Source organism: Apodemus sylvaticus, chromosome 22, assembly GCF_947179515.1.
Source record: "Apodemus sylvaticus chromosome 22, mApoSyl1.1, whole genome shotgun sequence".
NCBI lineage: Eukaryota > Metazoa > Chordata > Mammalia > Rodentia > Muridae > Apodemus > Apodemus sylvaticus.
Window position 1 is genome coordinate 8,197,996 of NC_067493.1, and position 25,398 is coordinate 8,223,393.

Genomic DNA, 25,398 nt, shown 5'->3' on the forward strand with positions numbered 1-25,398 from the left:
TCAATATCTATTTAAAATCACAGTTCAAGAGAACTGTCCACTGAGGAGCAGTGCAAATGATAAAAACTACACTAGCAATGTAGCCGCCAACAAACACTTATGTAGAACAATCAAAATGATAACATTTTTAAGGAGAAAATTTTAATACCTGGGTGTCCTGCCAGCTGAATATCTTTGTACCACATGCATACAGTTCCCAAAGAGTCCAGACGCCACATCAGATTCCACCAGAACATGAGTTAAAGTGGTTTGTAGCTCTCATGTGAGTTCCCTGAGACAGAAACAAATATTAATGGGGAACACTTCTCTTCTGCCCACACTACACTTGACTATTGTCTTTCCAACAAAGTTTGCTGGATCACTCCCAATCAAAGAGAAATTTCTGGAAATCTGTAGTGACATGTACATGAGGTAGACATGCTAATTGCCTTAGGCTGTTACACATCCATGCTAGGATTTTTTGAGTTCAGGAATCAACCACAGGATCACTGATTGTCAGTTTGCATAAGATTGTTCAACTCTCATCTAGGATATCAGTGCAGATTAGGCTCATCAGATGACCTATACAGTTGAAAAGACCCTCCTGATTTTGAATATGGGTAAGAGTATGGTGGACATCAGGGTAGGCGATGGTGGAAGGAACCTTACTATTAGCAGGAGTGGATAGAGCCTGCCTCAGTGTCCACATGCACCTGGTGGAGAGAGTGTCTCTGCAATGCTAAGAATAGAGAGGGTTAGTTAGTGCTGCTCTTTTACTGACGGAGATCTCAGAGCATGTTGAGGGAGTGTTTCTTGCAGTGCTCTGTCCTTGTGAAGATTTCTAGAAAGAATCTGTCACTGTACCAATACCATGCAGTTTTTAACACTATTGCTCTGAAGTATTGCTTGAGGTCAGGGATACTGATTCCCCCAGATTTTCTTTTGTTGCTGAGAATAGTTTTAGCTATCCTGGGTTTTTTGTTGTTCCAGATGAATTTGATAATTGCTCTTTCTTACTCTGTGAAGAATTGAGTTGGGATTTTGATGGGTATTACATTGAATCTGTATAGTGCTTTAGGCTGCATGGTATTGGTACAGTGACAGGCAGGAGGATCAATGGAACAGGATCGAAGACCCAGAAATGAACCCACACATCTATGGCCACTTGATCCTCGACAAAGAGGCTGAAACCATCCAATGGAAAAAAGATAGCCTTTTCAACAAATGTTGCTGGTTCAACTGGAGGTCAGCATGCAGAAGAATGCGAATTGATCCATCCTTGTCTCCTTGTACTAAGCTCAAATCCAAATGGATCAAGGACCTCCACATAAAGCCAGACACTCTGAAGCTAATAGAAAAGAAACTGGGGAAGATCCTTGAAGACATCGGTACAGGGAGAAAGTTTCTGAACAGAACACCAATAGCGTATGCTCTAAGAGCAAGAATTGACAAATGGGACCTTATAAAATTACAAAGTTTCTGTAAGGCAAAGGACACCATCAAGAGGACAAATCGGCAACCAACAAATTGGGAAAAGATCTTCACCAATCCTACATCAGATAGAGGGCTAATATCCAATATATATAAAGAACTCAAGAAGTTAGACTCCAGGAAACCAAACAACCCTATTAAAAAATGGGGTACAGAGTTAAACAAAGAATTCTCACCTGAAGAACTTCGGATGGCGGAGAAGCATCTTTAAAAATGCTCAACTTCATTAGTCATTAGGGAAATGCAAATCAAAACAACCCTAAGATTTCATCTTACACCAGTCAGAATGGCTAAGATTAAAAATTCAGAAGACAGCAGGTGTTGGAGAGGGTGTGGAGAAAGAGGAACACTCCTCCACTGCTGGTGGGGTTGCAAATTGGTACAACCACTCTGGAAAGCATTCTGGTGGTTCCTCCGAAAACTGGGCACCTCACTTCCAGAAGATCCTGCTATACCACTCCTGGGCATATACCCAGAAGACTCCCCACCATGTAATAAGGATACATGTTCTACTATGTTCATAGCAGCCCTATTTATAATTGCCAGATGCTAGAAAGAACCCAGGTATCCCTCAACAGAAGAGTGGATGCAAAAAATGTGGCATATCTACACAATGGAGTACTATTCAGCCATTAGAAACAATGAATTCATGAAATTCTTAGGCAAATGGATGGAGCTAGAGAATATCATACTAAGTGAGGTAACCCAGACTCAAAAGGTGAATCATGGTATGCACTCACTAATAAGTGGATATTAACCTAGAAAACTGGAATACCCAAAACATAATCCACACATTAAATGAGGTACAAGAAGAAAGGAGGAGTGGCCCCTGGTTCTGGAAAGACTCAGTGAAACAGCATTCGGCAAAACCAGAACGGGGGAAGTGGGAAGGGGTGGGTGGGAGGAGAGGGGAAGAGAAGGGGGCTTATGGGACTTTCGGGGAGTGGGGGGGCTAGAAAAGGGAAATCATTTGAAATGTAAATAAATTATATCGAAAAAAAAGAATCTGCTTTCATACTCCCTAATCAAAGTCATAAATTAATTGGTTATGATTTAAAAGGAATAGTGAAAAGATTAATTTAAAACTGGTGGTTCAGTGTTGGAGCCGTCTTAACTAGGTACACATGGCCTAACACAACTCATGCTTTGTTCTTGTTTATAATTGGTCTTAAAGGTATATTTTGCATGTCTTGACTACATAGAAAATTGGCTTATAAGTCATTGGACATGATTTAAAAGGTATATGTTATTAACAAAAAGTTAGGCTAAAGATGGTAGTTTAGAGTAGTCACCATTTTTAAACAACACGTGGCATGACACAACCCAGGAAATACAGGCCTTTAAGATACTTCTAAATTGGCATGGTGTTTTGTGTGAATCTTAACCTAGAAATTAGTCTTATAAAGATTAAGATTTAAAATGTCTCTTTAATAATTTACACAGGCAGACATGCCTTGTGCTTTAAAAATGTGTTTGCCATTGGTTTTAAAGAAAATAGATTGTTTAAAATTGGGATTTGCTTCCAAAATTACAGTTGTGCTCTAATGCAAGGAAAAATTGAGTTACAATAGAAATCACCAGTGTGTCATTGGCTGCAGTTTTCAGTTTGCAGGTTCACAATTCTTAACATATTTTGTAATTAAGATAATTTTAAGAGTGATACAGCTGTGGCTTTTATAGGCCCATTGCCACTTTTCCACAAGTTTATAGGCTATAATGGTAGGAGCAAAATTTAACCCTCCAAGATTAAAAAGGAGATCTCAGTGGAAATTTATTTGATATCAAGCAGGTTCCTTTGACCATGGAATTACAGGTTTCTTTTGTTTAATCCTCAAAACGTCCTAGCAAGACAGGTAGGTTTGTGTCTGGCCTTAGATAAAAGGCTCAGATTAGAAGATATTTACATTTGAGGAATCTCATACAATGTCCTTGCCAAGGAATAAAGGTGGATCCTAGGGCAGATAAAAAATTTTTACATTTCAGTTAATGCAAAGCTTAGAGCTGCCTCAGGGGAAGCTAGTGAGGAATCTTTGAGAAATTGTTTCTGCCTTACAGGACCCACCTAGGGAGTGTTTGTCTTAAAAAAATATTCATATCAAGGTGTGGTTTGAAATGCTGTTCAAATCTATGAAAGGTCAACGAGGCCATAAAGGCATTAACATTTGGCCTGTCTACTCCCTACAAAATTATTGTGGATTTAAAGGGTTGGTTTTTGCTTTACATTCTGATAATTATAAAAGCATTTGCTTCTAACTTTAAAGAAACAACAAAGCAATTTCATTAGAAGGTTTTTGCCTCAAGGGATGGCTAATAATAGCCTTACCTCATGTGAGAAAAAAATGTTTTGCCTCTGTTTCAATACAAGAAGCTAGGATCTTAAATTTTTCAGTGTACAATGTTCATGGAATGTTTGCTACAGGCCTTTGCTCCTAACTAGGACTTTTTTAGGTAAATGGTTTTCAAAGGTTGTTAGGATATATTAATTTGTTTTATCTTATATTAACCTTATTTTAAGCTTGCCACAAGAGGTCTTAAACCTCTGTTTTCAAGGTAGAAAACGTTTGTTCCTTACTTCAAGCAGCAATCAAATTAATTATTATTAATGGTTGATCTATTACATGGCAAGTATTTTTAGGCAAAATTAATTGTTATCCAAAAGATAATTTACCATCAGATCGCATGTTTATTCCTTTAAGTTTCTCCCTGCTTCAGCACAGATACCTGACTTGGGTGCTATAGCAGCTATTTTTGAAATGTTAAAAATTAAGCTTTTAATAATAGTATATATATATATATATATATATATATATATATATATATATATATATCTCATGCTTTACAATTGCTTAAAATTGTTCCATTTTTAATACTGCTAATGCTTAGTTTTTACAGTTTATGCAAATTTAATTCAGATTTCAAAGGATATGTTCTCTTAATGACTGTCCTTTAGGTATTTGAAAGCTAACCCAAAGGCTAGAGAGACAGATACAATATACTTATATAATTAATATTTTAAAAAGGTGCCTGGACAAGACTCTTTAAGGCAAGGCACATAAAATTTGTATCCCAGACAGGCTATGTAAAAGCAATCATATGTACAAGCATATTATTTATATCATCAAAAAGGTAATGGCTTAAAAAATAATTTTGTATTTTGTGCACATCAAATTATAAAGATTTGTTCTTGATGTCCTCAATTACTACTTTGAAAATGTTCTTCAAGATGGTCTTCCCAATTATAGCCTAAAACACAGTACCAGAAAACCAATTATATACTATTGGAAATTAGGAAAAATTCAAGGTACTGTGAATTTTCACTGCACAATGAGAGTTACATTGAAAATTAGTGAAATTGAATTTTTCAGCTCTATCTTCATTATTCACAAATAAAATAATTGAGGACCAAAAATAAACAATAAACATTTTTTTATTTAGAAAAAAATAAATCTTACCTATAGCTTTAATGTTCAGGTAGGTTTCCAACATCACATCGTTGTAGAGATTCTTCTGGAAAGGATCCAGCAAATTCGACTCTTCCTCAGTAAAGTTCACATGCACATCATCAAAAGTCACTGCGTACTAAATATCCCATACATATGTACCACACAAAGCATGATACTAACATCAATTTAAAGGAAATACATGCCTTTTCGAAAACGTATTCATATAATTTTGGTACTGCTCCACTTATATACTGACTCAGAATTTACAATCACTGTGTCATTTTAGAAGGAGCTTGAATTATAAGATTCACCTGTGTTTCTTTTGGACACTTTGAATAGGATACAGCCTTGCAAGAGTAATACAAATTGAGAGAGAAATGCACAGGAAATTCCACAATACTGAACATGCATCTGAAAATGTAATTACAGTAAGAACAATTACTAACTACAAAAGTGGTGAACAAGCTGGGTGTATTTCCCCATGTCTGTAATCACAGAGGTACAGGCAGGTATATGTCATAGAACTGGATGCCAGCATGGTCTATGTAATGTGTTCTAGGAGAGCAAAAGTTATATATTAAGACCCTCAATCCCTACAAAAATCAACCAAGGAAACAAAAATGATAGAGAACTCACAGTTCTTTACTAAAAGTTCACACAAATGATTATGCATTAACTTCACATCCGCATTCATCTTGTAGACACATGAAGTTCAACAGTTTAAACTATAACATTAATAAAATTTTACTAAAAGAGAATGCATGCTTAAACAGATACAAATGAACAGACGAAAATATAGTAATATAAATGTCGATCATAAATAAGCAATGTAGGGCAGGAGAGAGATCTCAGCAGTGGAAAGCTCTAGCTGGTTTTCCACATTGTGTTTGTCAGTTTCTCACATACACATGGGGACCAACAACTACTAATTACTTGAAGTTCAAGAGTTCTGAGGCCATCTTATGACAACAGTAAAGAAGAGAATTATGATATTCATATTCACATACATAGGCAAAATAATATTTATTCAAACATTTCAGAACAATCACAAGTGTGAAGAAATACATCATACACATGGAATCCAAGGACTCTGAAGTCTCATGTAGTATTGATGTAATGAACACATATCAACTTGGGAAATAGAATATAACTTATATATTTGGCCAAATTTCAAAGTGAAACATGAGGATTAAAAGTTGCACAAAAGCATATACTTATTGTACAAAACCCTGTCAGGTGGCTTATATGGTTCCTTTATCGACTATCAGGACAGGAAGGATTTCAGAGAGAGATTTTGTCTTAAAAACAAAAACAAATGAATTACATAAAAAAATATTAAACCACCAGGCTTATAAAATAGCTTAGAATTAAATGCAAATGGGCCTAAAGCATCTTATGTTATTTAGGGACAGAGTCCAAATATTGACTGTATGGGAGCATGAGAAGAAAGCTGACAGATCACTTTCAACTACAGCACAGTAGACACACAGAACAAAATCTGTCCCATCTAAAAGAAAACCAGGGGCACACCTGGAGCACAGAATGAGGGAATGCCCAATGAAAACTAATCCAACTGGAGATACACCTTATGGGCAATCTCCAATACTTAACATTATTATGGATACAATGTTATGCTCCCGGAAAAGAGACTTTCATAAGTGTCCAATGAGAGTCTTCACCCAGCAGCTGACTGAAATATATGCAGAGAACCACATAGAAACATGGGATGGAACTTGGAGATTCCTAACGAAGATGTGGGGAAATGCTGAATGCCATAAAGATGGTTGGAACTCCACAGGTAGTTTAGCAAACTCAATGAAACTTTAACCTTGGGGACACTGGTCTCTCAGTGCCAACAACCAAATAGCAGACACAGGCTGGTCTAAGGACCCTGGGGTCCTCCAACAATTGGAACAGTGCCTGTCCCTAAAGTTTCTGCCTATTTTTGGTATCTGTTCCATTTACTGTACTCCAAAGTCTGGCCTCAGTGGGAGAGGATGCACTTAACCCAGTAGAATCTTGAAGCACCATGGTGCAGGGATACCCAGGGGACCCAATCAACTCCATTCTGACCCTGGATGCTATAGTCTCATGCTTATCCTGTGATGAAAATGCATTCAGACTGCAGTTAACCCAATAGTCTGCAGGAGCTCCTATGCAGTTCAAATGTCTAAATTGTCTTCTGACACTCAAGGCAATATCTGGAAAATAAAATCTTTTAAAATCAGAAAGTAAGTCCTATCTTTCCAACATCCAGTGGTACAGAATACCCTGTCCTTTTCCAGTAGACAGGAATGTACAGTCCTTTTTCAATCACATGCCATGCCTGTCAGGAAACAGAATAGGCTTCCCATAAGATTCACCACACTATTTATTATCCCACATGCAATTTACATAGCAGTACCAAACACTGTAAAAAAAAAAAAAACCAGAAACAGCTTAACCACTCTACTGTCTCCTGGTGGATTGTTAAGATCATATTTTCCTGCCCGACACTTATTCCTGCTTTCAACATTAGCAAGCATTCCCTCTTGAACATACAGGTCAGTAAAATGGGCGAAATGCAGCCAACATTCTCTGAAAATACAGAAAGCAAACAGTAACTCAGGAAAAAAATTACCACCCAAACAAGACAAACCTAGAGACAAGTATCTACACCTATTATCCCCACAAATCTAGATGCTTAGACATCGGTATAGAGATATAATGAGTTTAAGTCACAGCAGGTCCTCAAAAATTAAAACATGCAAGAGTTCTGATACAAAAGAGGTTGTTTTGGGGAAAGGGCAGGAATGAGAAGCTGGGGAAGGGATAGAGATATGCAAGAGGACCTGCAGACTGATACAATATAGGGAGCAGAGTATACGTGATGAGAGTAGAGAAAGACTACAGAGGTGGAATGTGTAGAGAATAGAAACAGGGAACAAATATAGAGAGCAGCTGAAGCTAGTGCTCCATGTATATAACGCACACCTGACAACAGCAGCAGTGGATGGAGGCAGGTAATGATTTAAGCAGGTGCTAAGTCGCTGAGAGCAGGCCACTGAAATTGCCTGCACATTACCCACTACAGAGGCAAGGTTCACATACCAAACAGGAAAGAAAGATAAATAGAATTAATGGACTTATTGGTCAAAAAATATTTGGAGTCTAAAAGTTTCCTAGCACTAAATAACCAGGAACACTGCAACATATCAAAAGCAAATACTACAATTGACTGTAATAGAAGACGAACATCAGTTCAAAGCTCAAGGAAGTAGTTTTAGTGAAATTGTAAATGAATAATTTCTAAACTAAAATTTTGATTCCTTTTAAGGTACAAAATACCAAATAGATTGGAACAAAAAAGTACCCTTGCCACACAATGTTCAAAACACTATAAATGTAAAGAAATACGAATAGTGCAAAAAAAAAGAAAAACAAAACAAAACAAAACAAACACCATTCACATGGTTAAATAGACCTATTAGATTCATATCAGCCCTCTCTGTGCATTGTGTAAAACACAACTTGTTTTGGAAACATGCTGAAGAATAAACAAAAGCAGCCATGATATTTCTAAAAGCACACCAATGGGCCAAATGAGTTGGAAAGATTCAGCCATGATACAGAAGATATTCATAGGTCATTGCCTGATTTAGCAAGTAAGAAGCACCACTAGAAACCTCACACATAGTCTTATCTAGCTGATGTTCCCCATCCAAACCCTGATAGGACCCTCCACCCCAGCACCCACTGTTCAGCCACCTGTTCCTCCCCATTGTGGGCAATATCTTGTACTTACCATGTCTTGATTTCACAGCTTCCCTGACGTCCCCTCACAGCACAGCACGGAACAGCAGATTTCAGAGCTGGAAACAGTGAACTATTCTGACCTGCAAAGCCACAGTGAACTTGCAGAGAGGTATCTGGAACTACTCAGATGCCTGCTCCTCTTATTGTAAGCAATGACCCTGCACTTACCAAGACCTAAATTCAAACCTTGCCTGAGCTTTCCTCACAGCACTTGCCTTCCTCTTCCTGTAATCGAGGTGAATAGCTTGCATAGCCCATTCCTCAGGTGCAGTGGGGGAGTCAATCTGAACCACACGGGGATGGGTTCCCAGGCTATTAACTTTAAAGGGTGACTTTAGGAAACAAGAGTTTTGTATTCTGGCTTCATGCTGGGCTCAAGAAAATTGCAGCTCTTTTTCAGCAGTTTCCTTTGGCAGACAGCCATTATTTGAAGAAGAGAACAACGGTCTTTGGGACATTATAATAAATCTTCTTTCTACACACACAGAAAAATTCACTCACTCTATGAGATCTGTTGATCTAGAGAACATGTGCTAACAAAACTGTGTGTTTTCTCCTACCTTGCCATTGAGAAAGATGTGCTGACTAACAACAGTGCTCCGAAATGTTTGTCATCTGTTTCCTGGTTTTCTCCCAGGGTTGTTTCATGCCTATCATCTGGTGGAAGGAAATTGTATGAAGCCTCAAAGCAAAACACTTGTTTCCTAAAATCCCTCTTTAATGTTAAAAGCCTGGGAATCCTTCCATTGATGGGCCCGTCAATGTCAAGTAACAGGTTATCCAACTTGGTTTTAGGAAGAAGAAGAAGGGGAAGTTTTGTGAGGAATTTTCAAGCAAGCTATGAAGTCAGGTCATGATGAGAGCAGGATCACTGCCCACAAAGGGGTGGAGAAAGCAGCTGAACAGCCTCAGTTGCAATGGTGTGTCCTCCTCTAGTGGTGGGTGGGAGTGCAAATGGATGAGTTTCTTGGAGGACAGACACAAATGCTAAGGGAGTGCATTTCTGAACTGAGAAATACGAAAGATCTGGCCCAGGACTGGTAACACCTTCTAACCTTGAGGAGGTGTAAGACTCACTGGCCAATCAAGAACACCAGGAAGACCTGCTAGTCAGATTAAGAGGAGGGTTCTTCCTGGTGCCATGATGAAGTTTGTTTTGGCTTAACAGGCTTGAATGGTTCTCTCTCTTCTGATTTGAGTGCTGCTATTGGGTGCTGTGTGGTGACCTCAAGTAAGTTCTCGTTTTGAGACATATTGAGCACATGGTCTCTGCCCATAAGGAGGAGAATGTGGATGAGCACTGGAGCTGGTGTTGTAGGTCCTCCATGGGGATGGATGGGAAGCATCAGTGACAAGTAGCCAGATGTGGCTACCTGTGAATTTCCTTTTTCTGCTCCTCATTTGGTACATCAGATGGTGACCTCTAAATAACTTCACTACCAGGGCTGAATCTGCCCAAAACATTTGGACCCAGGGCTAGCTTGTAGAAATGCCATGGGCAGGATGACAAAATTTGACAGCCCTAGTTTCTTTTGATTCTTATTCAAGTCTGCTCTCAGCATTTTCTACTTATGTTTAAGATCCACCTGCAGTTAATTTTGTAGAGCTGATAAAAGACTTCTCATATATTGGGGAGCACTACCATATTAACCTGTGATGCAGAAAAGTAGAATTTGTAATGTAAAGAACTTACCAAGCTTAGGGAATAGTGACAGTAAGTAGCATTTATTTGATAGAGGGCTGCCTCAAAAACACCTCACAGATGACTAGTATGCTAAGCATGCTGGTTAGAGACGAGGATGCTATGATTCACCTATTTGTTCACCAGGTTTTTCTAGATATATTGCTGAAAACCATAACAGATGTGGCAACTGTAATGCACAACACAAATGTCCATTTGCTTGGCACATGCCCATAGCAAAAATCAGGACTGTCATAAGCATTTCCATAGGTCATTACAATATCATAACCAACATTAAGGCCTGGGGTGCCTCAAGCGCCCATTTTCTAATCAAGAAAAGCATAGTTCTGCCTCATTGGAAAGAATACATTAGCTGACAGCCACTTGAGAGGGAAAAACACCTATGTACTTGCAGTCAGGAGCTGAGTATGACTGTCTGCTGAAAGGCTCTACCAACAACTGAGACAGATGCAAATACTTACAGCCAATCATTGGACTCAGGTCAGAGTTAGGGGAAGACTTAGGGGAAGGAATGAAGAAGCTCTGAGAGATGACAATCTCTTAAGAAGACTAACAGTATCTAGTAACCCAGATCCCTGGGAGCTCACAGAGACTAAGCAATCCACCAAGAGCATATATGGACTGGTGCATGGTCCCAGGAACATATGTAGCATAGGACTGCATTGTCTGTTCTCAGTGAGAGATTATACACCTAATCCTGTAGGCACTTGATGCCATAAATGAGAATGGCAAATGTGAGGTAGCTCTGAGTGCATGGATATCAGGAGTGGAGGTGGGGTAATGGAGCACCCTCTCAAAGTAAAAGGGGAGGGGAATGGGGAAAAGAATGCTGGGAGGTGGAACAGAATAGTTGGGCAACATTTGTAATGTATGTATAAAAAACAATTGAGAGGGCTTTGGAGAGAGACAGAGAAAGAGTGTGAAAGTGAGTGAGTGAGAGAGAGAGGAGAGAGAGAGAGAGAGAGAGAGAGAGAGAGAGAGAGAGAGAGAGAGAGAGAGAGAGAGAGAGAGAGACTATTTTATGGAGTGCTAGAATTATCCAACATGTCTTTCCATAAGGTGCTCATGTATGTAGAATGACAAAGCTCTTCTCAAACCCAGGAACATACTCGGCAGAGCCAATAACAGCCTGGGGCCTGGGCCTTAGAAGCTTTTCCTTAGGCAACAATGTATTGAGAATAAAATAGAGCTCCTTTTCTAAAGCTAGGAATATGCTAGGGAGAGCTGGTAATGGTCTGGGTCCAGGTCCTTCGGGACATTTTATATCCTCAGAACCCAACTCTGTCCACCATATAGGGCTGTGGTTGTCAGTCCTAAGGCCACTGTAGGCTTGGTCAGTAATGTTCTTGAGATATGGTGTATTCTCCTTTAGAAGCATTGTCTATGAGACTCACCCCCAAGTTTGTCCTTTTTTATGATAGTTTCTGCTGGCTTCATAGAAGTCTCCAATTTCTTTCAATTTTTCCTCTGTAAGTAGTTCACAAGATGCTATCCTTAAGACTTTTACTTAGCATAAGACAAGGCTTCGGTAAGATCTCCTTATCACAATTTTGATACATTCTTTTTTTTTTCTTTTAAAAGATTTATTATGGTACATAACAAAAATATTATATTATATATTAATATAAACATAAACATTTATACACACACACACACATACACACACACACATACACACACACACACATCTATATATATACACAGATATACCAGATGAGGACCTCACATCCCATTACAGATGTTTGTGAGCCACCATGTGGTTGCTGAGAATTGGACTCAAGACCTCTGGAAGAGCAGTTGACTCTCCTAACCACTAAGCCATCTCTCCTGCCCATTTTTATAAATTTTACTTTCTAGTTTTACTCTTTTTCATCCTCTGGGATCTTCGAAATAGAATCCTGTCACTGAAGAATTACCCTCTGAATTAGGGCACTGGTGTACTCAATTAATTTTGGGAATATCTTTCCTGTATAAATCTCCCATCTACCTAATTGTCTAGAATTGCAGTATCCTGTATGTATTTAAACTGTCCAAAATATAACATGGGTCCTGAACCTAAAAGAACATTAGCCAGAGTTGAATTCATTAAAAATATTTTAAAAATAATCTTTAATTGTATGTAGTGTGATTTCTTTCCGGAAAAGCTTATTAATTCCAAGACAGCTGTGTCTTCAGCATTTACAAAAATGTTTCCAAGGAAAGCTATGTTGACTCAGATTAACTAATTGTCAGTCTGTTGCTCTCCAGGGACATGACCATTGTTTTCCTCTTGATTAAACTTGTAAATTATTTAGTTAAAAGTCTTACCAAAATAGGTTATAAATTACCTATTTGAGTCACACAGTAAACTGTCCTTTTCTGCAACAGGAGAAGGATTTACATGTGAAGCATGACTTCTGCCTTCACAGGAGACCCTCGGGAACAGGTTACTGTTCCCACTGCACAGTGAAACAGGATAAGCAATAGCTACATAACAGATTAAAGTTTAAAAGAGCCATCTGCAGGGGACAACCTCATGAAAGCTCTGATACAAACATGGTGAGTAATTTTGTCATTTCCCTGCATGTATTAATTCATGTACTTAAAAGAAAACAGACCAGATTGAAAGGATGCACAATGTGTATAGGTTAGCTTGAGCCAGTGAATATTGAATTACCCATTACAGGATTCTCCTGTAGCGATATGTGGAATACTCTCTGATATAGTTTAATCAGTCAGAAAGATGAGACATGAACCATTGGTTGTGCTGTGTAACCGAATCAGGACTAGCATGTCCCCCTAACATGCACACACACATACACACACACACACACACACACACACTCTTTCTCTTTTTATCTCTTTCTCTCTCTCTCTGTCTCTCTCTCTCTCTCTCTCTCTCACACACACACACACACACACACAAATATTCTATACCTCATGAGTCAAAATTATCAATAAATTCATAGATATAAAATCATGTGAATTTTTGAAATGGGGGTGTCTAGATCATGAATGAAGTCTTTGATAATTTCCTTAGCAATTTTTTTAATGTTACAAGTAATCAATTTGTCCTCTTCATTACTCTGAGAGAGAACTTGAACCTTGATTTCCAGCATTAAACTAGAACAGTCCAGTTGACCTTTTGCCATTTTCATTCTCCACTGGTTTCTGCACTTACATGGTGACCAGAATACATAGGGACACATAATTAAATATAAAAATGAATAAGCAAATATCATTAAAATTCAAGTTTTGAATGTAATATAAATGTAATTTTAGAGGGGATCAGTTATTATAATAAATTTGTGTAGAAACCTTTAAACTTCAGATTGAATATAAATATTTTCTTTTTGAAATTACATCTTCCAAGAATTTTCAATGAATACAATGTGGATGTTAATAAAGAATGTGTTCCTTAAAAGGGATATTGTTAATGATCATATTTCCATGAAGACTAATGTACGAAAGGGATAGTTCTTGTTAGTGTTGATGCATTTTGGACATATTCTGTATCCCATTATTGGAGGAGAATTGGTGAACGTGATGGATTTAGCACAGCCACAAGCACTCAATTGCCTTTTTGGAAATGCCATTTTCTCGGAAGCAGCATAGCCAAACCATCTGGCTCCAATTCCATCCTTTCAGAATTTTTTGAGACAAGGACCTGAGTCAGAACTCCGTACCAAGGGCAGACTCAGAGAAAATTTAGCTAAATGCCTGTATCAGTAGTTTTGCCAATTGCTTCCAAAACTAAGTTATAGTAGCATGTACAGACACACACACACACACACACACACATACACACACACACACAGACACATACACACATTTATTTAATTTATATTTATTTATTTAATTTTATTAATTCAGTTTTTAATTCTGTTTTTTTTATTCTTTAATCCTAATTTTTACACTTACGTAGTCCTGCCCTTCCCCATCTTCCCCCTGACTTTTCCTCTTCCCATACCTCCTCTGCCATCTCCAAGAGGATATCCACACCTCCCAACTCCCAGAACTTCCCAAACACTGGGGCCTTGCGTTTCTCAGGGGCTTAGATGTGTCTTCTCACACTGAGGCCAAACCAGGCCATCCTATACTATATAAGTGTTGAGGACCTCATATCAGTTAGTGGCATAGAGTCTGAGAGATGTTGGTTGTTCGAGGTATTGGAGACTGTTAGTTTTCCTATGGGTCACCCTCCTTCTCAGCTTATTAAAACTATACCCTAATTCAACCACTGGGTTACACAGCCTCTCCCCATTGTTGGACATAGCATTTTTGTATTTGAGAGCAGAAAAAGATCATTTCTACCTCAGACTACTGGCCAATATATTGAAGATTAGGTGAAAAACAGGTAGTACTCTGCCATATATGCGCTCCTACGGGAAATAAGAAAATATGATCTGATTTCATCATTGTAAATTATTTAGTTAATTGTTTCACATGATAGATGGTTTCTATTTGTAGCCAAGTCTATTCTGGAACTCACTTTCTGTACAAGGTCATAGATTCAACTGTCTTATCAAATTTTATTATAAGTTACCAGGGGAGAAATATCCACAAAAGCAAAATGATGAATACATTTTTAATAAGGATTTGAGAATTTTATTTCTTGCTGAGTAAACAAAGAACGTGAATGGGTGAAGATTTTATGGAGAAGGTTCACAAGATTGGCAAATATGATACTTCTAGTCATCACTAGAGGAGCCAGTGAGAGTGATTTCAAAACTAGATATATGCACTGTAATGCAATTATTGATAGATATGTGTCAACACTTGACAGAATTCCTGAATTGTTTACTTAAAACTATGACTTCTGACATTTTGGATATAATTTCTCTCTGGTCTTTTTTTAAAATCATGTAGATCTTGGGCACAACGATGCATCCAACCATCCCTGCACTGGATGACAAGATGGAGAAGATCTCCACAGCAACCATGACCTTGCCCTTGGTGCTATGGTAGACAGGGAGGAAGGTGACCCAGACACAGCAGATCACTAGCATGCTGAAGGTTAAGAACTTGGCTTCATTGAATTTGTCTGGCAGATTCTTGGCCAAAAAGGCCACAGTAAAGCTTCCAAAGGCCAGGCAGGCCAAATATCCCAGAACACAGTAAAATGAAATAACTGAACCCTTGTTGCACACAATGATGATGTGGCCATGCTCAGAGAGTTCATCAATATCAACAAAGGGAGGAGAAACAGCTAGCCATATTGCACACAGAATTCATTGGAATAGAGAACATATGGGGATAATGTAGTTGGGTGCCCCAGATACTAGGAAGTTCTCAACCTTCTTCCTGGGTCTGTGACTTTGAAAGCAAGAACCACAGTGATTGTTTTTGCCAGAACTGTGGAAACAGCCATTGTGAATACAATTCCAAATGTGATTTGCTGCAAGATACAGGTGGCTCTGTTAGGATGGCCAATGAAGAAAAACGAGCACAGAAAACAACATGAGTGACATGAGTAACAGGTAGCTGAGGATTCTGTTATTGGCCTTCACAATAGGAGTGTCATGGTGCTTGACAAAGGGCCCAAGTACCAAAGCTGTGAATGCAGAGAAACAGAATGCTATTAAGGGAAGAGCCATCCCCAAGGGGTCTTAGCTTAGAAAAATCACATATTTCTGAAGGCATTTGTTGTGTTCTGTGTTGGAATACTGGTATCATGGACAATTCACACACTGGTTCATATCTGATATTCAAAGGAATGTTTAGTTAGTAGTGCTTTTGAAATTTATTGGCATGGTTTTTCAAGTAAGGGTGATGAAAGAAGCCTTTCAATGCTGACTTTGATGCTAAGAAGGTAATTTGGAAGATATTGCTGCAGAAGCATTGCTTTCATTTCTTAATGTTCGTAAAGATTTAGGGAAAAATAAAGCCAAACAATTGTCTCTTTGTCTATGTAACTTTTTTGATTATAACATTTACAATGTTATTAGAAAGCAAAGATTTCCTAAACCATATTTTGTTTCTATTTTGATATCACATAAAATATTGAATTCAGAGAAGATACAATCATAAACCAAAATGTGGTTGGGTATGTTTTAAAAATACAAAACCAAAAACTCATTATTTCCTGAGTTCATTGGCTGTATTATTAATTCATTCTCTATGACACATTGAGACTTTAACTTCTACTGGGACAAGTACCTGTCATAGGTACTTGAGAATTCATTAGCTCAGACTCATTGATGTAAAAACAACACTAGATTTAACAGATAGACAGGGTATATGTGTATATATCTATATGTATGTGTTCATGTAAAAGTAACAATTGCATTATTGAATTTTAGTGATTCCTGTCATAAGACATAAGAAGAAATTGGAGACTAAAAGGTAATAAAATATTAATGTTTGAAAACAAGAAATCAATAAAGAAATTAGCCCTCAGATATGCCCTTATTTGGAGATACCTAAACAAAAATTCCAATTATTGTTCATGAGACGCACAAATATTAGCACTGAAGAAAACAAAAACAAAAAAGAAGCCTTGTATACACTTTGTACTAAGAAGTCCTTCATCTTCATTACTTCTTCATTTGAAAAGCTAAGCACTGTCATCCTTGCCTAATTTCCAATCTGATGGATCTCAGTGTATGTGAATGTACTCTACTATGAAATCAGTAATGAGAAACTTTATGAGAAATATAACAGAGGAATCATCAAGCCAGAATAGTGAGCCAGATGGTTTGTTTTATGCCGTAGTACCCCATTTCTAAATTAAAATACCAATCATGGCAGCACTGTGAACTCTGGTTGTAATTGGACTTGATTTTTATGTCATGTGATTCCTTGGTTTTTAGAATTCTTATCTAGAACATTGTATTTGTGGAAGATATTATTTGATAAGTTGCCTTAAATCCTAAGAAGTTGGAATAGCTGTAAATATATTATTTTGCTCTAACAGAGAACCTGGTTCAAGTCCCATTGGCATGTCAGGCATCTCAAAAGTACATATAACTACAGGGGTATTTTTTGCCCATATGTGTGCCTGTTCATATGTTACCACTCCCACACACATAAGCAATTAACGTAATAAATTATTTTCTGGAATTTTGGAGAATGCAATTTTTTCTGTTAAGTATTAATTCTTTGCTTTTTTAACATCTAAAACAATTTCAGTATGTCTTAAAATTATTGTTGAGCATGATGCTCTTTGAAATTTGGGACTTGAAAAGGCATCTTCTGAGTAGGTAGCTTGGTTTTACTACATGCACAATGGGAATAAACTCACATTGTAATTCTTAGCAACAAATGATTTAACTGTTCAACCATCTTGCCTGCAGGATATATATTTCAAGAATTTTACTTCATTATATAGAATGAAAGGCAAAATAGTTGAAAAGCTTACCATAAACTTTTTGCATGTTGCCAACCCTAAATATTTGGTGTGGTATATAACATACTGTATATGAGTCTTCTCATATAGTCTACATTTTGGGAGAAAACTTACCCACTACTTACTGGATTCATATCACAGATGACTTTGAACATGGCCCTCTGAATATTGCATATTTAGCAGTTTCTAATAAATTTGCAAACATTTTACTCTTCTATATTAATTATAGAAAATGGATTGTGTACCTAGCAGGCTCATGGCCTTGTGTGTATATATATATACACAAATAATATATATATATATAATTTATATTTATATATAATATATAAATATATTACATATAATACCCTTTACATAATATATACTATGTAAAGGGTTGCGTAAAGATATATAAGACAGATACATTCATGAAATATGACTAAATTAATACTGTTAAAAATTACAACTAAAATCTAACGTACATGTAGCTTTTCAATTGATTAATTATTAGGAAAATTATATGGAGAATTCCTTCAAATTGCAGTTATATTTTCTAAAGTATTTCTTTGTCAAAATGCAGTCTGCCATTAATTTTCAATAAGTCAATCTGTGGCTTAAGGGATAAAGTATCTGTGTTCATTTGTTTGTTGTTTGTTTGTTTGTTTGTTTTTTGAAGAATTTTGTTAATGGTTTTTATAACTACAACTATTAAATTGAATAAGTAATATATTTTATATTTGCAGTTGCCTCTTTGTTGACTTCATCATCCCAGGGTGGAACAGCAAACACACACTTGTTTCATTAGAAATTTCATTTTCAGGACAGGGGCTGCAAACAAAACAGCAGGCTGCCATTCCCTCCTTCCAGAATCTTCTAAAGCCAGTACCACAATCTGCAGTGCACACAGAGGATGGCATCTGAGAAAAAAATTAGACACATACTAATAACAAGTTAAAGGTATTTCTCTTATGTTTTACATTAATGGATTAAATTTGTAAAAAGCTTATTTTAGGTACACCAACTGATTATCATTTCACTATGTTTATAGTTTAATGATCATCTATGAATACTGGAAATGCATGGAAGAAATGTTGGATAGTTTCTGAATGTCTAATAAGTCAGGAAAAACACCTGATAGTGAGCCATGTGCAAAAACTACAGAGAATGCAACCCGGTGGTTTTTTTTTTTTTTTCAGTTAATTATTTTCAATTTGGCAGTAAGTGCTGTGAAGAGAAAGAGGGAACTTTAGTTGAAACATTTTCTGAGCCAGCACTAGCCTCTCCTCATACCTTTGACACATTTTAATTTCTAATTGATATAAGATTGCTCATCTCATTGTGGACAGTTGAGCCAGTAAGTAGTGTTTTTTGTGTGTTGTTTTGTTTTGTTTTTTTTTTCTTGAGATGCATGCATTATGTCAAATCACAACTGCATCCTCATATTGTGACCAAAGCATAATTAAAGCAAAAGAGAAGCAAGATAGTGTTTGAAGATATTTGAAACAGGAAAAATATGTACATAAATCACAGAAAAAGAAAATATAACCTTAAATAAATTACCAGTGCAAAACATGAACAACTGTATATAAACAACAGTGGAATATGGCAACAGCGGTTCAAGATGTATTGAAATGATAAATTCATGTGTAATAACTTTAAATGTGAATGGTTTCATGAGGTAAAAATGCTCTAAAATGGATGCAAATACTGGAAAAAGCTGGAAAAAATAGTTTGTTTCAAGTTAATTGTAGATTTGAAGAATTCTTCCTACATTTTTGATATTGTTGAAATGGTTCTTACCATGAAGTATATTCCAAAGATGTTCAGAGTATATTTTCCCTTTTTTCCAATCATTTTTCTTTAAATTTACGTTAACACTTTGTAGTATTTTAAAAGCTATTTTGAGTTGAAGAAAATGGACATGCTTTTGTAATTTATGTTAATTTATTTTAAGGTAATGTCTCTTTATCACACATGGCTCCTTTGGACTCACAACATAGGGCAGACTTCTCAGAAACAGATAGAGATTTTCAAACATCTGCATCTAAAGTGCTTGGATATAAACATGAAGCAAAATAAAATCCTACCTCATGTTATTTCTGACTTTCATGGATAATAATTTTTCCTGCAGGAATTATAGTATTGTCAATAGGTTTGTGAAAGAAAAATGTCCTAATATCAACGTGTTCATTATTTTCTTTCATTTGATTTGTTTCTTTATATCTGAATGAAAGTTGGACTTGATCAATAGCCATTTCTGAACTGTTTGAAAAATAATGTAATTGTATCCTTTGCTGTGTATTACATTCAATGCATCTGCATATTTTGAATGATGCTTGCATTCCTGGAATAAATTCTCTGAAGGAGGAGGAGAAGATGGGGAGCAGAAAAAGAAGGGAATAATCAGGTATGGGAGCAGATGGCGGACATATCCAAAGCGTCAGTAAATTGAATAGGATTGTGTAGTAAATGTGTAGATGGGGAACTGAGGGTAACAACATGAAAGTCTCATATGCCAGGAAAGCAAGATCCTCCCAGGGCACTCTATAGCGATGACATTAGCTCAAATGCCCCACAAATGGAAGGAATAAACTGTCAAGAGCATATCCAGAGTTAATTTTTGCCCTCTAACCACGAGTTGAAGTGTGGGGCCATCACACCTCTCCAAAATTTTAACCCAGTGTAGCTCCTCTCTAAAGGAAACACAGGGACAAAAAATGAAGTCGGGACTGAAGGAAAGGCCATCTAGAGATTGTCACATCTGAGAATCCATCTCACATTCAGAAAGCATCCAAGACACTACTGTGGATGCCAAGAAGTGACCGCTGAAAAAAGCCTGATGTGTGTTTCCTGAGAGGTTCTATCAGCTTCTGACCAATACAGAAGCAGAGTCACATAGCCAACCATCCAACTGAGCCCAGAGACCCCAATGTAGGAGTTAGGAGAAAGACAGAAGGAGGTGAAGGGGCCTTATCTGGCATCAATGGGAGGGTAAGCCCTATAATCTCTGAAGGCTTGATACTCCAGTGTAGAGGAATGCTAGGGCAGTGAGGCAGGAATGGATATGTGAGTAGGGAAGCACTATCATAAAAGCAGGGTAACAGGGGATAAGATAAGGCGTTTGTATAGGGGAAATTTGGAATGTGAATAACATTTGAAATGTAAATGAATAAAATATCCAATTACAAAATGGAAACAAGTGACAAATTAAAAAAATGACAATAAAATTGAGAGTATACCTCAAAAATAAGCTGCTAACCTAACACATAGTAGATTCAAACTTCAACCCTGCAAAAGTAATAACAGTAATATAAGGGCATGTTTAGAAGTAAGGCTGTATGTGTCTTACTGGTATTAAGATAAAGGCATTAATGTTATTTTTTTAAGAGTGAAACAATAGTCAGTATATACTTCTTAAAGAGTTGTTACTTTATAGGTTATATTCAGATCACTGCCATGCTTATACAAAATTGTTGCCCTAATGTGACATAAGGAATACAGCTATAAAATAACAAATTTTACAAGTGTATTGTTAAATCATGATCCTTCATGTTTTCATTTGCTCACAAGTAAGATAGAGTTTTGTAATGAAACTCAAGGTGACATTTTCTTAGAGAACAACTATACTAAAATATGACAAGGAAGGGAAAATTTTTATATGGAAGAAAATACAAGCATAAAGCAATATTAAAATGGACAGATAAAACTGTGTGATGATTCAGGCAGTGCAACCTCAGAATAAGAGCTCTGAATGCCTGGAGAAAGAACGTATGTCAACAGATAATGCTCCATTACTAAATTACCTGGAGTAGATTTTGCACTGATGTTTTAATTGTGATAAATAAGGAAAGATGTAGGTTATACAGCTTGAAAATGAACACTGATGATAAATACTAGTTTTTTGTCTCAATCCTACTTCAAGAAGTATACCAAATGAAAGTTAGGAGTATGATTACAAATTATTTTTTATAAATGCCCTACCACATAACAGACCCTATTCATGGCACAAAGGTAAAAATAATAAATTTATGTATAAATAATCTTGCTATTTAGTTACTATTTTTCATATAAAATATTAAAGTATACTCTAATAAATGATGCTTTATATGTTCCTACACTGTGTGATATGGACACATATGAGAGGTATCTAACTCACATTTACGGTTAAGTAGTGTTTCCTTAAATAAGATCTAAGTAGCGCAACTTCAAATAATAAATAATTTTCTGACTGAATGAATAGAGTGTTGACAAAAATCCAAACTTGGGAAAAGAGTGACCAATCCAGGAGTATCAGCAGTTGTGGAGGAGTACTAACTCTGACCATAGTAATTGGTCCCATTCTGGAAACCTCAAGAAATCATGTCTATAATAGATGGAATAGTAAAGAAGAAGCAATGAGTTGGTCTAATTTGTGCACAAATGTCAATGTGATTTTATTTTCACACTTATGCTCCCAAGGCCTGATGAAATTTGGTTTACATAAGAATAATTTCCAGCTAGGGCAACAAGGCATTTATGGGTAATAAAAATTTTCCCACTGTTCTTTGCATTGGGGTTTATGTTATGATTAATCAGTGATAAAAGACGATACCAACAGGTTTTAAAAACCAGATTTTTGTGTTTGAGATGGTTTTAACAAGTGCAATCTACTTCATGGTTTTTATGTAGAATTCCCATTAACCTATAACATTATTTCATCCAAATAATTCCTTTTGTATTTCAAGATTAATAGTTTATATGTGCTTCATATTACAGTTATTCAAATATGGAATAAATAATTTGTATTAATATTTCCAGATGTTATGATTATAGAATTTACAGTTTGAATTATACATTTAAAAATAAACTATTCTTAGTACTAAAATGGGAAAAACTATCATTTAATTACCTATCACCATCTCATGCTTCAATTGCTACTATTCATGTAAGATATAAAGTAGGATTTCTTGTTTGTTTTTTTTTCACCGAGTTCCATTTCATATATCTAGTTACCATCTGGGTTATGAATATTTTGTTCTGTTATGATGTCTTATTTTTTATTTAATCTTTATTTTGTAATTCTCCCATAGAATCCTGTTATTTTCCAATGAGCAACAGAGAGTGGAGGTAATGGGAAAAGAAGTTGGGAAGGAAATAGGAGTATTAACTCTGATATATTTGCAAGCAAAACTGAGAATTGGTCATATCCCAATAGAAGGAAGAAAAAATGTAATTAGCATATATTATTCAAGAAAAACAAACTATTCTCAACAAATTAAAACATCACAATTTCAAAAAATATTCTCTGTTCTCAGAGAATGATCTTTCTGTTGTGTGTTGTGCTCTTTTGTTAGGTGATTTTGTCAAGAATTATTCCATAAATATTCATCAAAGTTATTGTTCTTTAATTGCCTTTTCCCTCTTTTGACACATTAATATGTTTTCATCCATTTTTATAAAAAAAAGTTCTCCTTCGGTATGTGCATGAGGCTCCCTACCCTGTGCAGGCAAACATTGGATGTCTTAACAAATAAGCCAGCCTAGTCGTCTTTGACTCATTTAGAGAATGGTACCAAAATTTTTCAGTAATAATGGAAAATTATTTGTTACATTTGTCTTATTGCAGTTATTGTTGTAGTTGATGTGTTTAATAGACATTTCTTTGTCTGTTGTTTTAGTACAGACTCTGTTCCTTCGATTTTTTGTTCATCTTACTAAAAAGTATGAAGGGATTCTTCAAAATAATTAAAAAGTGATATACAGTGAATATGAATATCTGTAATTTTGTTCATTATTGAACTTGAAAACTTTCCTTTTTTTTAAATGGGAAAACATTTTTGACTATAGTGACAAGGGTTAGCAATTATGAATCTTAGTGTTTCATAACTGTAACATTAGTCTCACTTTCATCAACATCTGTTCCAGAAGTTTAAAGTAAGGGAAGAAATTACTGTGTGGTAACAACAATGGTCTGATGAGAATTTTTGTTTCATTAAGTGGAAAGAATATCAATAAGTGTTTAAAAATAGATTTATATTCATTAAATTTCAATAAATAGATCTGATATAAAAAGGTACATTTTATGCATTTTTTGAAATCTTCAAATAATTAAAACCATGCAAACATGTAAAAAGAAACACAATTGAGTACTCTAAAGTATGGTTCTGGATGTGATGAAATATTTCATTTCAATATTATGCAGTGTATTCACTTGCTAGCGTTTACTACTGTGTATTTTAAATCAGTAAATTCACATACACCCACCTTTCTACTTCCTCTGGCCAAGTATATTATTTCTCCATATAAATGAAGGTTATGGCCATGTGGAAAATAAGGGCTGAAATTTCCTATCTTCACCTTAACCCCAATGCGTTGAGAGAGATTCCAGAAGTGAAAAATGTCATAGTCTTCCTTCAGTACTACTCCCTGTTTCATAATCACTTTGTCTCCATGAGGATTAATGAAGTGGGCTTTTCTCAGGAAGGAGTTTATCTAAAAGATAAGCATTGCATTTTAATGTATACATTATTACTTCAAGTCATAAATTGTGTTCTGATTTCATAGTAAAGGCAACTTCATTTAAAAATGAAAGAGAAATCACAACACAAGCAATTGGATAAATGAAATCATCATAATATTTCAAGAATTTCAGTTCTTTCAGTGAAGACTATCAAACACAGACAAAACTGCAGAAGCAAACACAGATATCCAACACACACACAGACAGACACACACAAACACACACAAACACACACACACACAGACAAACATACAAACCTACATTGACACAGAGAGAGGCTCACATACTTTCTGAGTCACACATTTAATACAGCTCTATACTTATTTGCACAGAAATATACATACATGTTGACATGCACATGTAAACATTCAGGCACAAAAGAGACATACGTGTGTACTCAACTAACTAAAAGCACAGATTTGAAATCACACAAAATACTGACATGCGCACACGCACACACACACACTCACACACACACACACACACACACACACACACACACACACATTGACAGCAACACATAGGGAGAGGTGTAAATATGTAACCACCAGCCCAGAATTATATTGACACACAGAGAAACTTATACTCACATATAAAGACAAAAAGTAGGCAGATGGCAAACCAAGAACAAAAAAATGAGGAGATACATACACTTGTAAATCAGATACAGATACATATATGCACATACAAACACTCACAAAATACATATAATAGTACACAAAGTTATATGCTCTGACAAATACACAAAGAAACACAAATACATATACAAACAAACTTTTAGGAAGAAATTTATACATAGAAAATGTACTGGTCAATTCCATATTCATACAGAAATATAACAATGTATGTACATAGCAACTCAAATATAAACACAGATAAACAGAAAGAGTAGAATATATACAAATAATCAGTGAGAAAGAATCATTCACACAAATAAACACATTTCTACAGAAGGAACTGAATACCAACAGCAATTTTTTTGTTTAATTCCTCTCAGAAAAGCAAAAAAAAAAAAAAAAATTACACAGAGCCTACACTGGAGACAGAATCACTGGACAACTCTAAGGAAAACTGTTCCTTAAAATGATTTCTTTATAATTGACAATTATTAATGAACATTCATCTTCTTGTCATGGAGAAAATTCATGAGATAGGACTCTTTATATACAATATTGGAAGGGGT

At 36.0% G+C, this 25,398-nt stretch overlaps 1 pseudogene; it reads right to left on the minus strand.

The window, feature by feature from the left end:
* The window catches only part of LOC127672323 (vomeronasal type-2 receptor 116-like), a 58,914-nt pseudogene that overhangs the window by 27,740 nt on the left and 5,776 nt on the right, over positions 1–25,398 (minus strand).